Consider the following 10,857-nt stretch of genomic DNA (forward strand, 5'->3'; position numbering starts at 1 on the left):
AGCTGCACCCAGCAAATTAGTCTACATCCCCTGAAATTATACCACGATTTCTTCCAGCAACACTCGTAAAATTGTTAATTTATCTCCTCAGACTACAATGATTTTAAGAGGTCCCTCACAACATCAGAGGATTTTTACCAATTCCTTTCTAACCAACACTGACTGGCATCGAGTACATGTATCTTTCAGTCTACCCAAACAGCACTCTCCTTGGCCAAGCACATGAAGCAGCACTCCGAGGAGGAGGTATAAAGGAAAAAGTTCAGAGACAAGAATAATCACTAAACAGGGGAAGGCAGGTGGAATTAAACAGGCTGTATATGACTGAGAACAAATACTACTAAATGGCCAACTTCCCAGGAACAATGACCAACGGTCACGCTTCTTCTCCTGTAAACTATATGATCAATTACAATTTGATGGGGAGGGGAGATAGGAAAGTAGTAAACATATCGACTTTTTTTTTTTTTTGCATGATTTGACTGTATTTTATGTCACAACCCATTTGAGAAACATTAAAATATTTCAAACTTGTTAAAATGACATGTAACTGGGGCTGGGGTTCTGGCTCAGTGGTAAAATGCTCGCCTAGCACACGTGAGGCACTGGATTCGATCCTCAGCACCACATAAAGATAAAATAAAGTTTATTAAAAATGATCAGCTATTATAACTATTTATGCCCTAATTTCCTATCTCACTAATTGGATCACCAAATATATATGTGTGTATAAATGACGGCCTAAAAGAAAAGTATCTGGATGTTCACATCTGTATTTAGTTTTAGCCTAATATATAATTCTTACTAAAAATCCAAATGTTCAGAATTTATGAGTTAGCAGGACAATTAATTTACATCCTAACAGCAAATGTCTGAAAGCTAAGCAAACAATAGATATGGAAATCAACTGTCCATTTCTCCAAACTTCAAGAGATAAAGATGCACAGCTGATTCTATACCACACAATCTGGACTTGAGAACTGTGCTAGAGCACTGAGCATCACCTCAAAAAAAGTAGATAAAGGGGCTGGGGTTGTGGCTCAGTGGTAGAGTGCTCGCCTAGTATGTGCGAGATCCTGGGTTCTATCCTCAGCACCACATAAATAAATAAAATAAAGATATTGTGTCCAACTACAACTAAAAAATAAATTTTAAAAAAGCAGATAAAAATGTAAATCTTATTGAAGTTCACTGGATTAAACAAAGGGAAATGAAAGGTAGGGAGGGGTGAATGGGAATAGGAAAGACAGTAGAATGAATTGGACATAACTTTCCTATATTCATTTATGAATACACAACCAGTGTAACTCCACATCATGTTCAACCACAAGAACAGGATCCTAATTACATTAAGTTATACTCCAGGTATGTATAATATGTCAAATTTACACTCTACTGCATGTATATCTAAAAGAACAAATTTTAAAAATGTAAATCCTATAGCAGAAACTCTGCAAGCCCCCACTCTACCTGATACATTTCTTCATCATTCAACTGGGCTGAAGCAGAAGTTAACGAAGAGAATGGTCAAGAGCATGGTAATTTCCCTGCCTACTGCCCTTACCAAGACAGGTCACCGAGCTGAAGTAGGCCACTTAGCCTCTTTAAACCTTAGCTCCTTCACAGGAAAGATGGGGCTGCAGTGATTACTATGAATCCGTATAAAGTGGTACATTAGCTGGCACAAAAACGTGGTAAATATCACTACCACTGTCACTAGAAATAATGCATTTGCTGGAAGGTACAGAATCTCTTGACACAAATTTTGACTATTGATTTGGTTACAAAAAAGTATAAAGAACGTGAAAAGAGCCTTGTAATTTGAAAATCATGCTCAGCTTTTCAGGTAAATCTCACTCTTCCTGAACCAACTATGCTGAATTTCACTCAGTTCCCTGAAAGTACTGCATTTTCACTAACGTCTGTTTACCTCCTTCTCGGGGCTTTCAATCACACCTCCCACTCCCAGACTTGGACTCATATACGCCTACTAGTATTTCTTGCTCAGGATACCAGCACCTCCTCAGCAAGCCTTTCCCAGAACTTCCTGTCCAGATTAGGGTCCCTACCTGGGGATCCCAGAGCATTCTACTCTGGACCTCCTAGAGTTGATTGGCTAAACCACGAGCAGGGTCAGTGTGTCTTCCCCAACAGCTGCAAGCTTTGGGAGAGCAGAAACATATCTGCATTATTCATTACTCTTATCTCCAGGCCTGGGTTCGTGGCAAGGAGTGAAAGCAGCTCTGTGAATAGCTGTTAAACTAAATGAGAGCAGAAGAACCATATCAAACTGGGTAATTACCGCCTAGCTCATACTCACGTGGAATACTACTGTCTTGATAAGCCTATGCCCTTATTCATTCTCATTCTAACAGGACATTTCAAGCTTAAAATCTAAATCCCACCTTTCATCTACCCATCACATACAATTTGGCTGCATTGCTAAAACAGCATCAAATTTATCATATTCCACATTAAAATGGTACCGAAGTGAAAGCCAAGACGCTCACAGACATCCATATCTGTTGTCCTTACTGGTTTTCATCCCAAAGATGTTTTTGTAGAATTCCATAGCTTCAACGGAGAGAGAAATAAATATTTTTAGAAAGAAAAAAATGTATGAGATCTACTTATCTAATCCAACTCAGCATTATCAATAAAAATTCTATGGATCAGAAAAGGTAAGCAATTTGTTCAGGATCAGAAAACTAGACAGTGCTCAAAACAGAAAAGGAAACAGGTCCCTAGTTCTCAGTCTGCCTTCCATCATGGAGTTGGTGGGTGGGTGGGGTCTGAGGGGTCCAACCCAGACCCTCTGAGAATACTAGGAAAGTGGTCTGCCACTGAGTTACTGTTCAAGGCATTCTATGCTTAAAATATGACAAGTAGTCATTTATACAACCAACTCACCTGAGAAGCCTTATAGAATATGGGTGTGAAGACCATTATTCTATTAATACACTCAGGTAAAAACAAGTTGTATGCTGAAAAAGTTCCAAGGGTGATTCTTATCCTGACAAAGATTGAAAACCACTAATTTAATCAATCAAGCATTATGTGCTAAATGCCTATTCTGTCTCTAGAAGCAGCTTTCTGCCCTCAAGGTTCTTGAGACAAGATTTACTTATATAATTGACCAGAGAAGAAAATAAGGCTGTGTATAATGAAATACTGAATTAGCTAAATGAACACAAATGAAGTAAATTCAGAGTTAGGACAGGAGCCAGGCTTGAAAAAATTGGCTATTTGCAGAGATAGAATGTGGATAAATAGGTACCTTAAGATAAACAATAAAGCTGGGCCCGGTGGTGTACACCTGTAATCCCAGTAGCTCGGGAGGCTGAGTCAGGAGGATCATGAGTTCAAAGTCAGCCTCAGCAAAAGCAAGGTGCTAAGCAACTCAGTGAGACCCTATCTCTAAATAAAATACAAAAAAAGGATGGGGATGTGGCTTAGTGGTTGAGTGCCCCTGAGTTCAATCCCTGGTACCATCTCCCCCACAAAAAAAGATAAATAAGAAAATTTTCAAACCCTGCTCTACGGGAATCCTCAGGATCTTGTGAAGGGCAGGGCTACTATGTAAAAGTGCAGAAAGGACACTGCCCCTGCTCCTACCCTGGACTTCAATCAAAAAAGCTCTACTTTTTCTTGAAGTCTGATACTGGGGCTGGGGATGTAGTTCAGTGGCAGCAAGCAAGCCCTGGGTTCATCCCCTGCACCACCAAAAATAAAATAAACAAATAAATAAATAGCGTGACAAGCTCCTTAATTTACAAATGCAATTTTTTTAAAATCCATAGAGTAATGTCCCAAAGCTATACAACTAATTAATGATACAGAACCCAGGTCTCTCAAATCCCAGTGCCCTTTTCACACCCAGCATTCCACAGGAAGGTGGACGGCGGTCAGTGCAAGTAAAGATTCTCAGAACATCCCAAACATTACAGCAGAGCCCCCAAACATTACAGCCAGGCCAAAACATGGGTATACTGCCATGTCACAGGTCTCAAATTGGGACAAGCTTGGAGGAGCATAGGAAGGAAGACCCAAGAAAACCTCAAAATAATACACAGTCACCCTCCTGAAGCAGGTCTTGAAGTTTTAGGGAATCTTCTAAGAATAAAACCTGATCAAAGAAATGCTGTATTTGAGGTGGGTCCGTGATGGGATTTCCTTAGCAGAATCATTGAGCTGTGTTCCGAAAGGGAAGCAGTAAAAGGTTAAGAATGCAGGAAAAGCCTGAACTCAAGGATGAGTTTGTATTTGTTTCAAAGCAATGCTTACACTGCACAGTTTTCAGAAAAGCACTAAGAGGGTGCACCCCTTTCCCCAGGCTGCTGGCTACAAGCAGAAATGTATAAGCTCCATCAGCCTCTAAGCTTCTCCTCTACAGCAGCACAAGTAATAAAACTGTTAATTTTACTCTTGTGCTCATGTAAGAAGAACTATTATGGTACTTTAAAAATGCTTCTGCCATCAGTTGGCTACTCCCCACAGCATCCCTTCTACACTGGTATTGTGACCACCTTATTATTAGGGGAAATAACTGTAGAAGTCAATACCAGAGTCAAAATAAGATGTCTAGAACTATTAAAATGCTCAGTTCACACAGCGGCAGCAGCATGAACACATATCTCCCTAGCTAGTACTCATATGCTTATCACATTTAATTTACTAAAAAATTTTCAATTTTCACAAGGAACTTAAAACCTAAGTAAGATCTATCCAATCAGGTCTCAAGCAACACATTTAAAACGAAATTCCTACCTTGCTCCCCAAAAAGCACCCTTTCCCAACTTCCTTACAACTATCTGTTCACAGCACTATTCTTCTCTGGATAACCAAAGCTCAAAACTTTAATATTTTCTTTGTCTCTAACTAGCTGTTAAATACTTTAAAATAAGCGCTTTGGTCACAGCATCGTCCAGAACAAAAACAAAAGACTTCAACACTCCCTACTGCCTAGCAAATGAAAGCAAACTCTTCCACCAGGGCAGAGTACTCAGTGCTCTGTACAGAAATGCCCCAACCTGCCTTCCTCCACTCTCCAATATACAGCCCAGGTAACAGCTAGTCCAAAAGCCTGGCTACTTACTTCCCAATATACTTAGTGCTTATTACAGGATAAGATCTTGGGAAAGTCACTTAATCTGAACATTATTTTACTCCACTCTAAAATGGGCATAATAATGCTTGCCTGAAAAGTCTAACTGAGATAATGTAAAATGAATGCTGTCATAAATTTTAGGGCACTATAAAAATACAGACATTATCATTATGTCACAGTTATGGTAATTTTATTTATAGTTCTCTTGCTCAGAAAAGAGGTAAGTTAGCCCCAATAAAACACAAAATAACAAGAGTTTAAAGATGGAAGCAATAAAAGAAATACAAAACAAATGTAAGATCATAAAATGGAACTGGGAATGAGACTAAGAAAAATGCATACCACAACTGCATGTGGATTAGCTTCCTTTCAGGTGAAAAATTCGGCCTAAATACTGTATTTGATTTGAAAAAGAAACAAAGTCAATTAGACAATTCTGTGTCTACAAGACTAAAAACAAACCCAGTGGTCAGAAATAAAACAGTTCCTATGACCAAACGCTGTTCTTCCAAGTCACTTAATTGGACAGTCTCCTCACAGCCCTCACAGAGTGTCAGTGGTCCTGTCGCTGTTCCATGATGTCTGCATCCCTGGCAGCACTTGTAACCCACATGTGGCTCCCAGAGACCCCTTGTTAACCCTAACACACCACTTCTATCTCCCCAGGCTTTATTTCAGGACTCTCCAGCACCTCTGCAGGGACAGCACCTGCTGGCCTCTGAGCAGTCTCTCTGCAGCAACCTTCCCTCTTCCCACTCCTCTAAATTCATTTTGCTCAGCTCAAGTCTCACCTTCTACATGAGGCCACTCTGAGCAGCAGGAATGTAGGAAAGGGAGGGATGGAGGCTGGAGAGTCAGCAGGGCCCACCTGTGTGGCTCCATGGAGACACTAGGCTCTCCACACAAGAAAAAAGGAGAGGAGAGGGAGGGAGGTGGGAGCGAGCCCAAAGTCCTGTGTTCTTATCTGTTAGAACAGTTCAGCAATGAAGGCAGGTCGGCAGGTCAGTTACCATACCAGGGTAAGAACACCGTCCTGGGTGAAGCAAAGCTTTACAACAGATTCTATCTACACTGCCTTCAGGCCATAACAGGCTACTACGGATGCTCTGGTTGATTCCAACTCGGACATGCCCCATTTCTTCTCTGATTTTCACTACCACATGTTTTAATATGCAATATATGCATTGTTGTTAAATTTCCCTTGCTTAAATAAATAAACCAATCTCTTCACAGTCTTATATTTACTTGTTATCCCCAAAATGACAGACACAGGACCAGATATACAACAGATCATTTTTTAAGCTAAAAATTATTTAAGACATCTATTTTTAAAGATAACACCTTGTTGCAGTATAAATCAGCAAAAAGAAGCAACTTTTTTTCATTAAGCAGACCATTAAAATAACTGCACTAAACATGAAGACACCCAAGTCACTTTTTCAGTGCATGCACACAGCCATCAGTACAACTCCAATACTTAGACCACATCACATGTTAAAGCAAATGAGTCTGAAAACATGTAACACATTTCCTTCCCAGCCATTCCAGTTTACATTTTCTACTGCACAGACAATGCTCACTAGGGGGAAAAATAAACCCTACCATAATTTGTTATTTCATTCATTTAATTTTATACACTATTTCTACAGTTCTAACCTAAGACACAATAAAGTTACAGAGAATTGTGAATTATGTGACAAATTAAACTGTACTTGATATGATTTTCAGTACTGCAGGCTATATAAAGCTGACACAAACACTCATATTAAGCGTATTTTTGTACTTTTCCACATTGTTTTTTTTTTCAATTAATATAATGTATCCTCTCTAAATATCCAGTTTCCTGGACAGAACTTCAAAAGACAAGCAAAACTAGTTTGCTGATTCTTCTTCTGCTCAATTACTAGTCCTGTCAGCAAAATTTGAGCAAAACTGAAAACTTTTGTCTGCTTAAATAGGGGAAGGCCCCGCAGAAAAGCTCTGTAAGATATCCTATCATCACTCAATGAATTAACATCCTACAGTAAAACACACAGAACCTTGTCAACTACACACACTACATATTAAGAGCTTCTTCAAGCCACAACTTGTGAAACTCAAGAAAATTTTCATATTCCAACTTCTACACCGTGAATAGATCAGTAAGCCAGGCAATGGCTCCACACGCTATTTTTGTTGCCATTGCTATTACTGATCTAGAGTGTATAAGAGCTCATTATCAGTCTAGAACACAGAAATACTTCAGCACAAAATAAAATCAATTTAAAACTTCAGTTACTCAGTCATCTTTATTCATAAAGATTATAACAACAATGTGCAAAAACATTCAGCAAGAGATATATAAGGAAACTACTCCTGTGCAGCTCGGTTGGGTGAAATGTGTACAGATGCTTCCTATATTATAGGTTATATACATAAATCAAATTTCCTATATAAAGCTAAATTTGGGAGTTGGGGAGGAGACATTTGAATATTAATTTATTTTTAAAGATGCAGATAGGACTTTGTGCAATGTATTTTTGTAAATGTTTTTCAAAATATTTGTCTTTGGTAGTGTTTCTTTTGCTGCCACCAAATTGGTAAGATGCTATTGAGATGTATAGAGAGTTTAAATTTTTAAAAGTGCACCTGATATCTCAGATGAATAATAAACAGCATATTTCTTTTCTCAAAAAAAAAATATAAGGAATCTACTATTCTTTGTGAACTTTAATTATCAACTCTTTTAACCACCTCCAAAGACATTTATACTATTTAGGCAACATAACAAAGACAAAAATTAAGCAAAATTCTGGCCCAAAGGGTCTCCCCCCAAAAAGGGAAAGATCCATTCACAAAGGATACAAAAACTCAAAGTAGATGTGTTACTGAATGAAATCCACAACTTTTAACACTAACCCTAAGATTAGATTTCCTTGAAGGAATAAATGCCTGCTCAGGCATTTGGCATTGAAGAAGATATGGAAAACAAGAACATGGTGACCAGGAAGGGGCAGGTTTTGTCCATGACCTGTTTTGTTCTATAAACAATAATTATCTGAATAATTCTAAAAGCAGCACCTCCTTTAGGAGAAACACATCTTTTTACTTATCAACAAAACCATGTCACTGTACCAGCACTGATGTGTAAACGCAAGTTACGGCAGTTGCACACCATTATTTTTAGTAGTGCTTAAAAGAAGACTAAAATGCAAAACGTAGGGCTGTTGGTTTTCAATATAAAAACAAAACAAAAAAATAGTAAGGTGATCGCCATATCACATCTATAGTCTTCCAACTATAAAAACAACTCTTCATGAAAGTGAGTGGTCAATTTTAAAACACACACAACTAGATTCAAAATCAAGCAATACAGATTCAAGAAACATTTCAACTACTTCTTTTTTTAACAACAAAAAACTTATTTAAAAAATTTTAAAAATCTAGTTTTATCATTTTAGAACTACCAACCCAAGATATTCAAGGTTCTCTTAAAAATCTTTGGAGGCTTGATGAGAGTAATTTGACACTCTGAACCCTGAAATTATTCCAAAAGCCACTAACCAGATGAGTGACATATTAACAATTACTTCAACCTAGGCAGTAATGAGTACATTTTACTTCTTCTGCTCTTTGCTATACACTGATGCAGAGAATAACAAATTAAAACTGTGACTGAACGCAACATCATTTACACCTAAGTAACAGCCACAGTTTGTGTTTTCCCTGACAACTGGTGTTTTTGACTATGACAAAAATGAAAGAAATTTTAAAAGTTATTTTGGGGAAAGAGGTTAAAAAGTACTTTTAATAGCTTGGAAGCAGAACAGTTCTTTAGAAATTAACTACATTTGATCAGCTGTCATACAAATGCTCAAGATTTGCACCATTACAATTAACAAGGGGGGCAAGCTGACAAAGAATCATGGGTGGGCTTTCTGGTGAGCCGCACTCTAGATGCCTGTAAAAGAAGACAGGCAGCCATGCAGGAGCTCGGAAGTGTTCACCAGCAACCAAAATACCCTACCACACTTGGCCCACAAGCAGGGTGAGGAATAAAGCACAGCAATTTGATCACATTCCCACAGCAGTTTTAGTCATTACCATAAGACACACCAGTTAAAAACATGATGAAAAATGCCTGAGAATCTACTAATACATCAAAAATCATAAAGTGGAACCATTACCTTGCAATAGAACTATTTAAAAAGTCATCAATCAAAACAAAAGGCCCAAATTTATCCAGACTAATTAAGAGAAATTCAAAAATAATTCTAATTACGTTTTTAAAAATTTTAAAGCACCTACTTTCCTGTAGGTAGTCCACCTTATTTTAAACACTAACTTCAACCTAAAACAATATACTGCTCTCATTCTCTTGAATTCAGCTCAATGCATTCAAATAGGCTCTAAAATAAATGGCACCTCCATAAATCTGGACATTACTCTGATTAAGAAACACAGCTTCTTATAAAAATTTGAGGAAGCACAACAAACCCATCTAAAATAAGCATGTATATGAATCACTTTTATAATTATCCTTATTTAAAATCCATGCTCTTCTCTTGAGAAGAAATGAATTTTTACTATAGCATGGAAAGCTAATCACAGTATAAGGCTAGTTAACAACACCCATCCTTTTTCTACATTAAAAATATCTTAACAAGGAAACTTAATGTGTTACCTGAAATTTGTAAAATGCAATGTGTATTTTATCATCCTGGATAAAATATCTACAGCCTCAGTAGTGGTTAAATTGCAGCTATAAAGGAAACTATCCCAAGATAAATGGTTTCCCTATGAGGAGGCTTCATTGCTACACTTCACCTCAGGACAATAAATCAAAGTAACTGCACCTTGTCCTCTGTCCAATGACATCATCAGTCTGACCACATCTTGGGAATCGGGTGCAAAACATATGCTATTTAAGGCATAAAACCATATTACTGCTTTTTGTTCATCAGACCTTCTGCTTCAGGTCTCTAAGGCGGTCATTCACCTGAATATTCTCCAGAAAACTAGTTATTTCCTCCCCTGATCATTCAGGGCCTACTACTGGAAGGGGGGTCGGGATGGAGAGCACGAGTTATTTTAGGTTAGCTTGCTTTTAATCCTTTAGTCGATCAAATCTTAAGATTTTGTTACAAGTTAAACTGAAGACTACTGTCCCACAAAGTATCTGGCTACCACACTTCATGACCTACTGTGATGGAGGGTTTGGTGTTGAATACCATTCCCTGAACACTCACCTTAAGAACCAACACAACATACACGCACACACGCACGCACACACGACGTTGCCCGGGAAAGACCAACAATCACGACCACCGTTTCCTGTGAACAGGAAGAGTGGACCTGCCCTTCCCGGGCCGACTGTCCTCAATCACGTAAACCTGACATTCTCTGACAACTTGACGCCGCGGGGCGGGCGTGCGGAGAGGGGGGTCGCTCAGGGCGGCAGACGCGCTCCCTGCCGCGGCACTCCCCGGCTCCGTGCCCGCCGACCTGCGGGGGACGAGCGCCGAGCGGGCGTCGGCCTCGCGGGGCTCCGCGCCCGGGCGGGCACGGGAGCGCGGCCGCCGGCTCCGGGAGCTGAGCGCCGGGACCTCGGGGACGCCGGGCTCCCCCGCTCGCAGGGGCCGGCGCTGGGTCCACGCTCCCGGCCGAGTCCGAGGCCCGGCGGGGGCCCGTCCTCGCGGCCCCCGAGGGTGAGGAGCAGGCGGCGGCGGCCGGGGCTCCGCAGGCCCGCGGGGCGGGCGGGCGGGCGGGCG

This window comes from Marmota marmota, unplaced genomic scaffold (genome assembly GCF_001458135.2).
Source record: "Marmota marmota marmota unplaced genomic scaffold, marMar, whole genome shotgun sequence".
Classification (NCBI taxonomy): domain Eukaryota; kingdom Metazoa; phylum Chordata; class Mammalia; order Rodentia; family Sciuridae; genus Marmota; species Marmota marmota.